We start from the raw sequence: 15,582 nt of genomic DNA on the forward strand, positions 1-15,582 counted from the left end.
AGTTAAACGAGCGAACTAGTGATTAGTGGGGCAGTTTTGTCAGCAAAACAGTTATTGAAAAAGCATGAAGAGAAATTTTCGCATGAGGCGGAGATCACTTTTCAAATTAGCTGACGAACTGAGAGTGAATCCGGATACGTGTGGACTGGTAAATGGCCCATGTTACAGTTACAGGTGGAAAGGAGGCTGGAGTTGACCTTGTTTTGATACAACCCTCCGTGCTTTATCTCGCAAATCATGTTGTTCTTATGCTAACTAGTACCTTTTAAGTGTAATTGCCAAAAGAAAAGGGGGCAGGTTTGTGCTAAAACAAAGTCAACATCAGCCTCACGTTTAATCAAAGGCTAGGATACTAAGCCCACAACTGTAAAATGGTCTATTCGATTTGAATACGCTGTACGTGTGGACGTGGAAGTTTTTGAATCCGCAAAGGAAAAATCGCGGATTCAGAAATATCCGGATACGCGTGGACGGGGCCAAAGGCCTAGGCCAAACGTCAAACTTTTCATGAGATGAACCAAACTCTAAATTGGGTCGACCTAAATTAAGTTAAGATTGTCTGTTGGGTCAGATGTCGAACTTAGGACACGTCGAACCAATCAAATGAATCATGCAAGCCAAAAAGCGTGTTGGACGATCGAAACTCATTTAGACCAACTTAACTGAGCTAGACGTCTCATGAAAAGTTCGACTTTTGGCCTAGGCCTAAACCTATTGCTTTTCTTTGCCGTTCTCGTGGACGTCGTTTTCAAAGGAAATATAGGAAATATAGTTCGAGTTCTCGAGGAATTCGAGTTATCCGAGTTCGAGCTAACCAAGTAAAAATGACTGAAAGTGGGGTGAAATCCAGGGGAAATTGGACTTCGTTCGAGTTAACGGGGAGTTCGAGTTATCGAGGTTCTACCGTATTTTAACCGCAGTCACGGTATTGGCACCATCCCTTCTTATTAGGCTTTTTATAACACTTCCCATCAGTAAATGTCGAAGACTTTTAGTGATGGCATACAAGTTTATAAATTGAGCGACTTTGACCTTCTGGCCTCAGTTGTGGTGGATAGCGCTATCCACTGGATAAATCGCTATCCAGCGGAGTACTACCCTGGGTGCCAGAGACTTTTCTAGCGCGGTTTCAGGTTTCTGTCAAGTCTTTATCGTGACCCGCGTTTTACTCGCGGCTTCGGCCTACGGCCGAAGATGTATCGGCCTTCGGCCAACACCGAAAATTGCCGCCGCACGCGAGAAAAACCTCTGGTACCCAGGGTAGTGTAGTACAATTAGGTTTCTCAATACTTATCCACTAGATAGTGATTTATCCAATGGATAGCGCTATCCAACGTTTGAAAAACCTCAGCTTGTTGTTTTATTCTATTAAAAGCGTTTAAGTGGCCCTTTAGACAAAAAGTGGTGAAAATATTTCTCTAGGTAAAATTGCTTCTACTGCAATTTATTCATAGGTCGTATTCCTGTTCAAGAAAAGAACTGTTGTAATCCACTTTAAATAACTTAAACTGTTAAACATCTTTGCGGTTTAAACAGTCCCATTTGTTCCTCGATCCCTGTTGCCATCATGATTAAAACAGAACAAAAAACAAACTATTTTTGAGGTACCTTTTTTATGTTTACAGGCGCTATGCACTCGTATGATGCAAGTACTAGCGATCAAGTACAACATTCAGGAATTCCAGGTAAATATTCGTTTGCTACTCAATCTACTAGTAAAAGAACGATACTATCTTCTGGTTGTTTTAAAAAGTTTTACAGCGCCCCGCTTCGCTAAATCAAATAAGCCCCTTGCTCAAATACCCCCCTTCCCCTCAAAAGAGTATGAAATAAATAAGCCCCCCCCCAGGGGGCGTAATACAGGATTTACGGTATGCATTTTTTACAAACGTCTATTAAATGTTTCACTTTTTAGTAATCGGCAGTCCATGTTTTGAATTACAACTTTGACGTAAGCAACTGAACTAGGTAAAATGAATTTAGCAACCTTTAACAGGAGGGGGCAAACGTGATCTCCCCAACAAATAACAGATACACACTGTATCAGACATACCTTGGGTAAGGCAATTCAGTTGAATGCAACTCGCAGCCATTTATTTTTCTCAATAAATTCAGCTGTTAAATAAACCGCATGGAAACGGCTAACATTAGTGATTACTCATCAAATAAACGCTTGTTTAAAGTGAAAATTGTCTGCCTTAACAAAGACGTTTATAATCAGTGTTGTTCAAAAGAATAAATTAAAGAAATAAAACCAAGCATTCGCTATCAACGGAAAGCCCACTTACAAACATAAGGGGGGGGGGGGGGGGGGGGGGGGGGAGGAAAGGCGGTCATCAAGACCCTGGGATAACGGGGGGGGGGGGGGAACTCGAAAAAAATTTTTCGGCCCTACGGCCTCAGTTTGGTCTTAACATAAGGGGGGGCCCGGACCCCCCGGACCTTTCCCCTGGATCCGCCACTTTAGATCAGGAACCTTATACATTGAAGGGTGAACGCAGTTATTCATTTGTTTTTATTTGCCTTTTGAGATTTCTTCACAGTAACGTATTTGACAGAATTCATTTATGAAACGTAAATGGTTAGGAGTTATAATTGGTGAACTTCTAATTTGTAAGCAAAGAAACAAAAGTCTATGATGACTAGCTTGACATTGCCCTTTAGACATACCTCGATGTATGATGAATACGTACTGTACTTTTTTTTCAGGCTTTTGCGTGAATAAAAACTCGGACAGGTTCTGCAAGAGATTTAAGAGTTATTGTGGGAATTCTGATGAAAGGAATAGAAACTACATGAAAGAAAGATGCGCCTGGGAGTGCGGCTGTGTATAAGGTGAAAACCTTAAAACCTTAAACTGGCCAATAAACTAATTGCGTTCGACGCTGAACGCGAACGCGAGCCTAATTTCGTATCAGCTGTCCAGTGCTTTAGAATCAAAACATTAATATATTCCCTTAAGGACATTTATCTCTCTCCCTGGGAATTTATTCAGCTATTTACTGCATCTACTTTTGGGAATAAAATCATCCTACATAGAAGTATTGCCTCGTGAGCTCACGTGACTCCAAGTCCACGCAGCAGGAGAGTGGTTTCAAGTCGAGAGAGTTTGCTCGTGCTAATGTACAACTGTATACCTTTCGCTTTCTTGCCATTGCTACTAGATAGCCGCAATTAGCTATTTAAATATCCTGGGAATAATACTATTGGATGTCTTAAGAAAACCTGTGTACCACGAATTAAAACAGGTTAAGCAAGATCCTGGTTTCCGGTGTAAATATGAGGCAGCCAGGTATTTGCTCTGTATTATTCATAGTAACGAGCGATTTAGAATCCCATTTAAGGTGACTCGATGGTTTTCTTTTGGGCCAATACCTTCCTTGTTTGAGCACTACCAAAGTCGCTGTTAACAAAGATTTGGAATTGTATTGCCACCACAGCTGTATTAGTTAAAGGTGAAAATTAGTCACGATCAGGGTTATCGGGGTTGTCATAACAACGAAATGACGCCATTACCATTACTCTATCGAGCCACGTCAAGGCAAACACCGAACGTCAATTCCATTTGAATTCTGCCTGAATCAATTCTGCCTGAACAGACGTCTCGTGTGTTTTCCGTAACGTAACTCTAACCTGTTTGACAACACTTTGCTGACGACTAATTGAGTCACGTAATGCATAAAAATCCTATGTAAACACATGGCATCGGCTGGAGTTGCAAGCTCAAACGGCCTCCTACTTTCAAACCTAGTGTTTTTAGCCTACGAGTTGCTTTACGAGAGTCGAGTGTGTGCGCTTACACAATGTCTTTAATCCTTCGTGTGTTCAGAATTTGTTACTCCGCTTAATCAACAGACGTTTGAATGTGCTTCACTACTTAAGACTTGACATAATTCCCACATTGACGTATGTCCACAGTTACATACTGTCGGGCAATCTTACAAAGAGGTCCTATGTGCCAGGACTAACTAGTCCCGGAAAAGACTAAAGTAAGTCTTCTTTATTTCAGGAGAAAAACAACACTGACAAAGTAACAAGAAAAAGGAAACGAACACTCAGCTACCCTCAATCAGTATGCACGATTTAAGTGTAAACGTTCACAACACGGATATAGTCAATAAAGGAAGATCTGCCTCTCCAAACAGTTGTATTTAAATGGTCATCTAGTAAGATTAGAATGTATAACCGACAAGCACCTTTCCAAAAAAAATTAAGTTGAATTAAAAAAACACTTTTGACTTATTCTCCCTAACGAAAAAGAAGGGTCTTACTTCAAAGTTAGCGGAGTAAGATCTGCACCGACCCCCCAATTCTTTAAATCACGTCTACCACGTTGTTTGCTCTAACCTGACCTAACCTGCGATCATCCGGTCATTCTTCCCTTTTACTTCATCAATTTTTGTTTCTCGGGTATCTGAGAGGCTACGGGTCCTTCCCGCCATGGGGGAGGGGGGCAAGATGGGAACTATGCATTTTACTGTTAGCCAAGTTATTGTTCTACCACGTGACCTCGAGTCCTCCTTGTTAAAGTTTTAATAAGACCTGTTAACAGTTTAGGGCGAAAAAGACCAAATTAAATCAAGACGAGAAGTGTTCATTGGGGAAACAAATCTGGAAATCTCCAAAAAACAATCAACTACACAAGAATAATTTCCACGCTTCTCGAAAACAGAATCCATAAAATGAGATAGCATTCTGAAAATTTGCTCACCTTGCCGTGAAAGTGTCAAATAAAAAAATGACAAATACTGAAAGTTTTTTTACAAGCAAAAAAGGCGCGCTCATTTTAGCCAACTCGAGGTTCGTAAAAAATACACTCCGCTGCGCGTCGTATTTTCAACTCTCTTCTCGGTGTTTCATGGGCGTCTCATGCTTGATATATACTTAACAGCTGGGCTAAATGCTAGGCTAATAAATAGGGACAATTTGATTAACAATGAGCTTGATATGAGGAATTATCTGATTTAGGAGAGTGTTATAGCCAGTGAGGGAGTATACCACCCTTTTTCAGACTTTCCTTAACATACACTTTCTCGGGAATTGGGTCAAATTTTGCCAGAAAAGTTGTATAGTTTGTGTAATACAGTACAAATATTTTTTTCTTCAATATCTTAGTAAAACGGCCCGAATATCGGTCGAAAATATAGAGCGACTAACAGTTTTCTACATAGTTTATCCTATCGGATTATGCAAATAAGGTCAGAGCTAATTAGCATAGCGAAACTAGATACTGTAGCGTCACTTTACGTTCGAAAGACGCTTCATTTCTTAGTTTCTCGGCGAAATATCGAGTTGAAACAAGCAAACATGAATTCACTGATACAAGTCATCAAAATAAGCAAGGCTTTGAAGACACAAAGCCCGGCGGGACGGATTTCACTGCGTTTCAACAGAATGTGTGCCAGAGTATGGCCTACTCGGCGGATTTGAATCAAAGATCCTTACTGTTTTCTTACCTCTATTTTCGCGTTTATTTTGCTTGTTATCCTCCAGAATCTTTTAAAATAATTTGCTTGACTTGTATTTGGTGGAAAATTCGTCTATACAAGCTTTCATTCTTCGCAAAACCCGCAACAAAATCCTTCCAGTCGCCTCATGTAAGGGATTCCAGGACAGTCTTGGATTCTGGATTCCATGCTGTGGATTCCGGATTCCGAGTACTGGATTCCGGATTCCAGCACAGTGGATTCCGGATTCCAAAAAGAGCTGGATTCCATATTTTTTCCGGTTTTAATGCTTTTCTTCGCACTTCGTTTTCGTGTTCGAATCTTGCTATGTTGAAAGACGTTGTTATAACAAGTTTGTTTTCTTTTTCGATTTACAAAATTACTAGCCTCCCACGCAGACGTTCTTAGGGGTTCGTGAACGTCTGCGTGGGAGGCTACAAAATTACGGGAAGAAATGTATTACAGTTCCGTAAGGGTTTATGGTATAATAATGAGGGGGACATTGGGGGACTCTCTGCACCGCAACACCGCAGGAAAAAATAACAAACACCGCATCACCGCAAAAAAACGTAGCGAAACACCGACATCACAATTTAAAGTTTTGTCCTACGAATAATCTAATCCAAATCTCCAAGTAATTGGGGATGGAGGATCTCGGTGCTGGTTAGTGATTAGTAGAGAGTGAGACTGCTGACCTCAGGACTCTATTCTTCACTTAATCTACTTTTGTGAACCCTATTTTCAGCCATGCAGATAGAAAAATGCATGCAACCCCCAGATTTCGCCTGTTATCCTTTTGTTTTGAAGTCTTTTTGTATAAAAAGACCATCCAGATCATCCTTCGCTCCGGGTATGAAAAAGCAGTGAAATATTTATTATTTAATCAATTTTAATCGACGTTCCAAGGAGGGTGGAACTTGTTTTGCCTTGTTTTGGGTCGTTGTAGATCTTTTTTCGATTAGTTTCGATCGTTGTGGATCGTTTAGGTCGTTTTGGCTCTTAATTTTTGCCTGGTTTCTCGTTTTATTAGTAACTGGCCAATTAAACATACGCTGTGGCGTGTGCAATTCATTCTTTGCAAAGTCTTTGGTTCTGTTCACTAAAGAGTAGTTTTCCGTCTCAATAAAACTTGGAAAACCATTTTTATCTTATCTTTTAAGACTTTTTAAAACTCTCTCTCCGTGTCAATAAAGACTTTTGAAGAGGGTAAAAAATTCTCGCGTAGAAGTTGATGCGTACTGCTTTGAGGTTTTAGCGTGCGCAATGATAATGAAATTCAAACTAACTGTCGCGTTGAATTGAGTGCGTATAACCACGTTTTGTAAGAAAAAAACTTCAAATTCGTTGTTTAACACGTCGAAATTGAGGATTTATTTCAAGTCTGCGCTCTTTCATCGCCTGTCACATTCCTGACAGGCAATAATGATCGGATTTGACCAGATCTCGCCTTCGGCTTCGTCAATAAGAGATCTGGGTCTCTGAGATGGTCTGGGGTCTCTAGGATCCATTTCAAACAAAAAGAAATCAAAAAAGTTACGGGCTAAACTGATTTCAGATCGGTCTAATTTCCAAAAGCGACCTCAATGTGAACGAGGCCTATTCAGGAGCACAACTGTAGAAAGAAAACATGAAAAATCCGTCTGTTCCTCGACCGAGTCTGAGATGACTGAGAGATCAAGGGAGACTTGAGCGTTTCTGACGCGTTGGCTCGTTTTAAGCGTTTTACAACCATATAGCGCTCATTTATACGCTATTTTCTCCACGGACGACGTAAACTTCATATCACATTCAGTTATGACTGAGAAGAAAATCAATATTTCGTTCATGTTTGTGACTTGCTTACCGCCACGTTACATTCCACAGATCGACACAAACGAAAAATCATGCAGCTTTGCCTTTGGCACGTTTAGATCTACCAGTCAGCTAAAAATTGGTATAAAATTTCACAACACAGTATTACACGTACCTTTCTCTCTCAGCCTTTTGTTTTTGCTTGTGCTTTCCCATAACTTTTTTTTTTAGTAAAGTAGAAAAGAAAAATCCAACAGACAACAAACTTCAAAAGGTTCGTCTCATCGATGAGGTGGCGAGATTTTACTCGAATGCCGGAAATGAATGAAAAAGGCACCCACCGCGTCCTTGCACGTGATTACCTTAGTGACAGCTGATTGGTACGGTTCTGACAGTACCTAGCTTATTCCTCAAATAGAGATTATCGAAACCACAAAACTGTTCTCACCGAAACTACTAGGACCAAATTAGGGACTAGGAGACTGTGAATTTCTTTTTTGGTAAAATGTTGAAAGTGGACGTTTATTTTCAATTGTGAACCAGGAGGACCGGGAAGGTTCAAAAAAAGGTTCACCCCAGGTGCACCTTTTCCGGTCCTATGCCAGGTCAAATCGCTTTTCATTTTTTAAGTTCAGCGAAGCGAGTGAACAACAGAGAATCAAACATAGCCAGAGGTTGAAGCTATTCAAAACAATCCAATTTATACCTTAAAAAGGCTGCGCTGTATTCCCTCGTAAACTCCCGAATTTTGTGATCCTGCCAGCCGCTCATAAGCAAGGGTTCCCTCGCTGACCGTGACCTTTCATATGGAGCTCGTGAACTATGGTTTTGACACCAGATATGCCGATATTACACTGTAAGTCATCACGTTGAGGCATATACCTTGGGGAGGTTTTCCATGGATGGATTTTCTTTCGAGCGAATATTAGCTCAATCCAATCTGGAGTGGATCTTTAGAAAGTTGGATTCTGGATTCCAATCTTTAGTGGGATTCCGGATTCCTAGTGCTGGATTCCGGATTCCAAAGCCCAGGATTCCGGATTCCACAAGCAAAAAATTCCTGGATTCCGGAATCCGGATTCCCTTACATGGGGCGATTCCAGGCGGGACCGTCATAAAAAATCGTTGCGTGAAGCTCAAAACTCCCCGGGGACTGGAACTAGGTAAATGATTGGCTAAATCTATTAACTTGCCGGTGGGCCAAATTTTGCGGGAATCGGAAGTAACGCGATTTTTTTTCGTCAAGGGTCCTGCGGGAACTTTTTTTCCAGGACCCACAGATAAATTTTAAATCACCGGGTAATTTCAGAAAAAAAAAATAAACAAAGTAAAAATGCTACAGACGTAGATGGAAGCCGTGAAAATATCTCGAAGTAAAGGTTATTGGTATATTTAAAATTACTTTAAAAACGTGACTTCTGAAATTCACCTCCTTAAAATAAGCTCCTCGAACACAACGGCTCGTCTAATGCTTATTCGTGCGTTTCGCGAAGCCGGGCAGCTCGATTCAAGCTATACTGTAATTCTTATTTACTAAAATGTTCCATACATGCACTTTTATTTTCCTAAAACCTATAGCGTGATTTTCTATTTAATAATCTAATCTTCTTGCGATCGGTTATTTAAACAAACAAACGACCCCTTAAGGGACCGGTCATTATTCATCGCCTGGGGGGGGTCGGAGGATTTTGGGCTAAACACGATGAAATTTAGCCGATCCCCCCTTTAAATGTTATTTTATTGAAGTGATCCCCCCTCATAACTATATATAACTTTCGTGATCCCCCCCCCCCATGTCTTTGTACCCATATTCACCTTTCGACGTGTATATTTAGTGTTTTAAACGTTCATATACAGGTAGTATTTCTAACTATGATGTACTTACAGAATAATAAAGCCGTTATCGCGCAGTCTTTTTTTAAAAGTGTTTCTTGATCCGTGTCTTTTTCTAGTCTGGATCCAGACATCTGAATTCAGTTGACATACAAGCAATCTTGCTTAAAACTGCAAAGTGCTTGAAACTGCAATCAGTGCTTGAAACTGCAAAGTTACTTTTTTTAGAGTGCCAAATAGCAGTCCGCCAAGTCCCTATCAGCAGGTCATATTTAGCGACAATTCGGCCATCTGGAAGGGCTAGGATCGGCCACTGTTCCTGTCTCCTTTTTTATTTTCATCTATAGTGTAATAGATCAGCCTTTGTAGCTTTGCTCACATTTTTATAATTTTTTTTTGTTCGTTTTTTTCTTTGTTTTCTTTTTGTTTTCCTTTTTTTTTTTTCATCCAGTGTTTGCTTGTACAGTAACTTCAGCTATTTGGTCATCTGGTACAAAAGTTAAAACTGGCTTACGAACAGTTGACTGTTCATCAAGATCAGCAATGACAAGATCATCTTCGCTATCCTCGTCATCATCTAACTCCGTATCTGATTCTTCACTCTCTTCCTCACTGCTGGACAACCCATTCCCGTTGCCTGGACTTCTCTGTCGATAGTAATGGTAGCGAATTGCCTTTATCTTGTCCAGCTTTATACCAACAGTGGTCAGGCCATGTTCCTTAAGGTACCGGGTCGAGCTGTCTCACCTTCAGCTTTTCAACTTTGCCATTCTCAATAAGTATGCCCCACTGGTAGTCCTTGTATGTCAGTTCCTCTTCTAACCTTTTTTTCTCCTTAGCCTCTCTTGTTCCAATATCCTTCCTGATGTTGATATCATTTAGATGGCCTAGGTATTCAATGACATGCTTTTCCTCGACACTATAGGTTGCACAGAAAGCAGCGATGGTATTTGGATTGCCCGCAGAGATGGCGTTTTGTTCGTACAAGTCCTTCAGACATTTCCTCGGTTGATAATCGTCTGGAGCACGACCTGTTGTCGGCGTTTCGTACACATCCATAAAGTGCCCGGGATTTTGCTTGTCTGGCACAGGCTGAGGGATTCTTTCTGTTACTGGTCCCACCCATCTGTTGTTGGTACACCAGGAACAGAGTGTGGAGTTTGCATCGCTTTGCTTATTGCAGGCATCCCGACAAAATTCAAAAAAGAGCTCTCCTCGGACGTAGTGGTCCTCAATAAAACTCTCTATTTTACTAAGATATGCTGCACCGGGTATTTCGGCCTTACTGTTTTCTGAAGCATTTCGGTACGTATTTAACTCAAAAAAAAACAAACAAACACGCTTTTTACAATGTTTCAGTTATCAGAAGTTTATATAGTTCACAAATTAGAATTCACCTGTCATGTTTAAAGATGAATATTAGCTAAGTCATGAGCACGTTATAAAAGGAAAAATATAAAAGCGTTAAAACAAAGCTTTCTCGATATAAATTGAAATGCACACATTCGCCAGTGTGACAGACTTCCGTTTTTTAAATAAATTTGTGTTAGAACAAATTGAGATTGCAAATGCTATCATCTCCCAGCAGAATGGGCACATTTATGTTGTATGCTTTCAAACTGGCATTGTTCAAGCAGATTTGAGTGGTCCCCCCTCTGAATCCTTCAAAAATTTTCAGTGATCCCTCCCTTTTGGGCTCTCAGTTACGACTGATCCCCCCCTCTGTTCTCCTAAAAATCAAGTGATCCCCCCCAAAATCCTCCGACCCCCCCCAGGTGATAAATAATGACCGGTCCCTAAGGTGATGCGTATACGGGACGATTCGCAACGACGATTTTTTGCGCAACACAGCCTTGCAATGTTCGAGCAATGTTGTAACAATTCAAAACAACCTCGCAACCTTTAGTTGGCATAAAGCTGATTCGAACCGCTAACGTGGAATTACGTCAGCAAGATTAAACAAATTTTCGCACCTTATAAGGGAATCCAGCTAATTTTTGCTCGTGCGGAATCCGGAATACAAGTTCCACAGACAAAGGAGCCGGAATCCAGTACCTGAAATCCGGACTCTACGTCGTTGAATGCAGAATTTAAGACTGTTTTGGATTCCTTACATAAGACAGGCGAAATTTTATTTCTGATGAAATCCTTTTTTTTTCCAGACTGATTCAAATTACATCGTCGATGATTCTCTTTAAGGTTTTTAACACAGTTCACTAACTACGTAATTCATGAAGGCCTCTAGCCTGCGTGCAGGCGTTTGAAAGGGAAGGGAAAGGGAGTTTTAGGCGCGAGAGAAACGTGCGGGCCGGGGCGCGCGAGGAGGGACGGAAGGAAACTCAGGGTCAATGAATTTACATCTGTTAGCACGCGCAACTAAGAGTGTTTCGGTTGGCTATGACTTTGCAAAGAACCATAGAATTGAATTGAAATTTTGTACACAAAAAAACTTCATCGTCGGCTTAACAATTATAAGTATGACTATTATTTCAGCTTCAGAAGGTCACTTCATTTTGATGTTTCTCGTAACCTATTTCAAAAAGTTTATAAATAATAGACGAATATAATGAGGTCGCATGTCAGGTCAGTTGCCTAAAGGTATTTAGCAAGAAAAAGTAACTGTAACGTTATTCGACGTTTCGATCATGTATATGTTGTGGCTCAATTTTATCCTTGGTTTCATTTTTGTTATTAAGGTTTTTGTTTTTTGGTATGGTTATGTCATCCTCGGAGACCCAGCGGCAGTTAGTCGGGTCGATAAAATGTTCGTGGTGAAAGTTTACTGTAAGATCGAGACGAGCCCCTGGGCACTTACTCTTACCGAACCAGTTCCAGAAGCGTTTGAATTGTCTGCTTCTGATTGGCCAGAAAATTTTTTTTCTGGCCAATCAGCGAAGAGAAGCTGTCGGGTGACTCTCGTGTTTTCTTACACGACGTAATTTTCCTCATCGATCGCCATAGTTGCGTAGCGCGTATAACGGGGAGAGTTTCTCGACGAAAGTTTCAGAACAAAAAGTTAACAAACCGCAAAATTACAACCTTTAGCACGGCTACAAGAAACAAACACTCTCCGATGAATTTTTAGTGCGGATCTTTCCAAGGTATCGTAAATTTTTATTGCTGATACGATACGCGATGCATGACTTTCACTTTCCACACCTTAATTTGCTCACATTGTCTGGTATACAACGCCAAGCTTACATTTTAGATGTCCATGTTCGTTGCACGACTTCTGAAACTTTCTACAGCGTGAAAATTTCCGTTGCACGGGCCACACAACTACGTCGATTGATCGTGGGAATTGCTGGCTTGTTGCAGTGCACGCGCCTTCTTGCTTTCGCACCAAACTCCCTTAAATCGTGGAGGGGTGGGATGTCTATATAGATATTTTGGTAGTCACTAAAACTTTACAAGAAGTGAACGCTCTTAAGGAAATTCCAGGGAGAAGAGACCAAGGAACAGGGACACTTTCCAAAGATCCAACTTCAGCTCTTGATTTCAAGGACCTGGGTCTCTGGCTTACTGAACTGCATAAGAGAACCTGGGTTAATCTTCACTGTGATAAGAGTTATGACTAATATAGTAGAAATGAATTTTTATTATAAGAGATCTTTTAACAAATACATGTATAAAAGTAATTTCACATAATATGTGATTTTTTGCCAAACTATTTATCTATGATTGACTTGATGTTTCCCCTTACTGACCCCCTCGAACACATCCACAGTGCCATTGTTTTAACTCCCTTGGAATTGATGGTACAAGATTGGACTTATTTTGAAAAAATAATGCTGCAATATTAACAATTTTCCTTTGGTGCATTTGTTTGATATTTCATAACTTCCCTATCATAATTCTCATCATTTGACAATAATATTATTCATTGATAATTATTTTTAAATCTTTAAACACCCTCTTCAGAAAGGTAAAAATCTTCATTACATGGACACCATTCCACACAGTGTCTCTAAACTACTTTCCTCTGAACATAATTTATTACAATTATCAATTATTGTTTCCTGTAGAAGACAATCAGAGAATACAAATTCTAGAATACAAGCAGTGAAGATTTGATTCTTGAAATTCGTGTCACAGATCATCTTGATTTTCTTTAAGCAGACTAACAGTCTTTGGCACTGATGTCACAACATAAGTGGCTTGGAATGATTCTGCTGTTTTCATTACTGTCATCAAAAAAGGAAGGAGTTTTTTCTCTTCTGCAGGTTGTACACTTAATAAAATCTAAAAGAAGAAAGACTTTTAGAATTATCGAAAACAGTAAGATACAATATCAGCACAGTTCCCTTTTTTCCAGAGAGTGTTGAAAAACAGTTTTTGTATGTTATGTGTAGGTATACCATATTTCCTTGTGTATAATGTGCACCCAAATATAATGCACACCCCATTTTTCTAGACAGCTTTCAAATAATATAGTCAAGCATACTTGTTGGCCATCTAGTAAAACAAACCCTTTGGGACAGAAAGAATCACCAACAAACACCCCAGCATAAATGTTTATTAACAAATTAAAATAAAATAAAATATTACAGCTCCCTAGTATATACATAACTCAAGCGGTATTATAAGTAGACATGTGAACTCCAATAAAAAAGTAAAAAAAAAATCTCAACAGCTTAAAAACAAAAATTCATGTAACGGCATCTGAAGTTCTGTATTATGGAGTGTTTTTCCATTTATAATATGTAAATGTTCAATTGCACTATTATCTTAAGCAGACACAAGGCTTACTTCATCAGCTTTCAATTGTCAATAAATGGTGACAAAAAAACATGATAACTCTTGTGAAGTGTCTGTCAGCTTTTAGACATAAGATTACTGAGCATCCTTGTATAAAAGCCACATCTACTGTTAAGTATAATGAGGTTCCTGAAGGGGGGATATCAATCCAATTAAAACTGTTTAACCCTCAATTCCCATTTTTAAAATTTTTTCCCATTCTCAGTGATAGAATCCCCCTGCCAGTGACTTAAATCCCATTTTCCCAGAGCAACAACATCCCATTTTACCCTTTCAGAACTCCCAACAATGAATTCAGTGTAGCACCCTTCCTAGTAAACAAATCAGCATACTTACCAATGAACAGCTGTATGTACCTGCAACGGGATTCTTCTGGTAAAACTCCGTAAAGAACATTGCCCTGAATTTCTTGTCCCCCAGTTAATGATTCCGGGCTTCCGTACAACAAAGAAAATGCTCCCTATCCATTCAATATTTCTCGCTCATTTGTTTTGCTTTCCCCTAAGAAAGCGGCCTGAATTCCTAGTGACCTCGAGTACTTTACCTGGTCCTCAACAATTGACATGAGAGGTGAAATCACTATGACCAGTGGATTACTAGGGAATTCATAACCTTTAACATCTAACGATTTTTAAACCCCCTAGCTTATAGGCAACATTTGGAAGGTTAGACTATTCTATCAGTTACCCAAAAACATCTCTTCTTTCCACAGTCTTCTCAATAATAAATCTTTGCTTCGCTTTGAAGTGTACCACAGGAAACAAAGACAAGCCTTCTAATTCTTCAAGCGCTCGCTGGAGGCCTCCCTCGAATCTTAAGTTAACACTACTATCAACTTCGGCAGAATTCGTACGGTCAACTGCTATAAGCTTTTAAGCTTAAAAGTTTCGAAAGGAGTTTGGAGCGAAAGCAAGAAGAAGGCACTGTAGCTAGCCGGTATTTCCCACGATCAATCGACGTAATTGCGTGGCCCGTGTAACGGAAATTTTCACGCTGTAGAAAGTTTCAGAAGTCGTGCAACGAACATGGACATCTAAAATGTAAGCTTGGCGTTGTATACCAGACAATGTGAGCAAATTAAGGTGTGAGAAGTGAAAGTCATGCATCGCGTATCGTATCAGCAATAAAAATTTACGATACCTTGGAAAGATCCGCACTAAAAATTCATCGGAGAGTGTTTGTTTCTTGTAGCCGTGCTAAAGGTTGTAATTTTGCGGTTTGTTAACACTTTGTTCTGAAACTTTCGTCGAGAAACTCTCCCCGTTGAACGCGCTACGCAACTATGGCGATCGATGAGGAAAATTACGTCGTGTAAGAAAACACGAGAGTCACCCGACAGCTTCTCTTCGCTGATTGGCCAGAAAAAAATTTTTCTGGCCAATCAGAAGCAGGCAATTCAAACGCTTCTGGAACTGGTTCGATAAGAGTAAGTGCCCAGGGGCTCGTCTCGATCTTACAGTAAACTTTCACCACGAACATTTTATCGACCCGACTAACTGCCCCTGGGTCTCCGAGGATGTGGTTATGTATGATAATGATTTTTGAAAACAAAAGGGAGAACGATTAAACGAAGGCGATTTTAATAATCATCAGTACCAGTCGAGACAAAAAAAATTGCGCTGCAATCGTTTTTGTATTCATGGAACAAAAAGAAGACCTTATTCCATGTCGCCTTAATCAATATCCTTCAGGAAAGTAGGATAAATTACTTAAACTTTTTTTGGGAAGACAACACTACTGGTGGACCCAGTAC

At 40.0% G+C, this 15,582-nt stretch overlaps 1 pseudogene; it reads right to left on the reverse strand.

The window, feature by feature from the left end:
- Positions 1-8,910: 8,910 nt before the first annotated feature.
- Positions 8,911-11,304, reverse strand: LOC140925619 (uncharacterized; annotated as a pseudogene).
- Positions 11,305-15,582: the final 4,278 nt, after the last annotated feature.

The sequence above is a fragment of the Porites lutea genome, chromosome 2 (genome assembly GCF_958299795.1).
Source record: "Porites lutea chromosome 2, jaPorLute2.1, whole genome shotgun sequence".
Taxonomy (NCBI): domain Eukaryota; kingdom Metazoa; phylum Cnidaria; class Anthozoa; order Scleractinia; family Poritidae; genus Porites; species Porites lutea.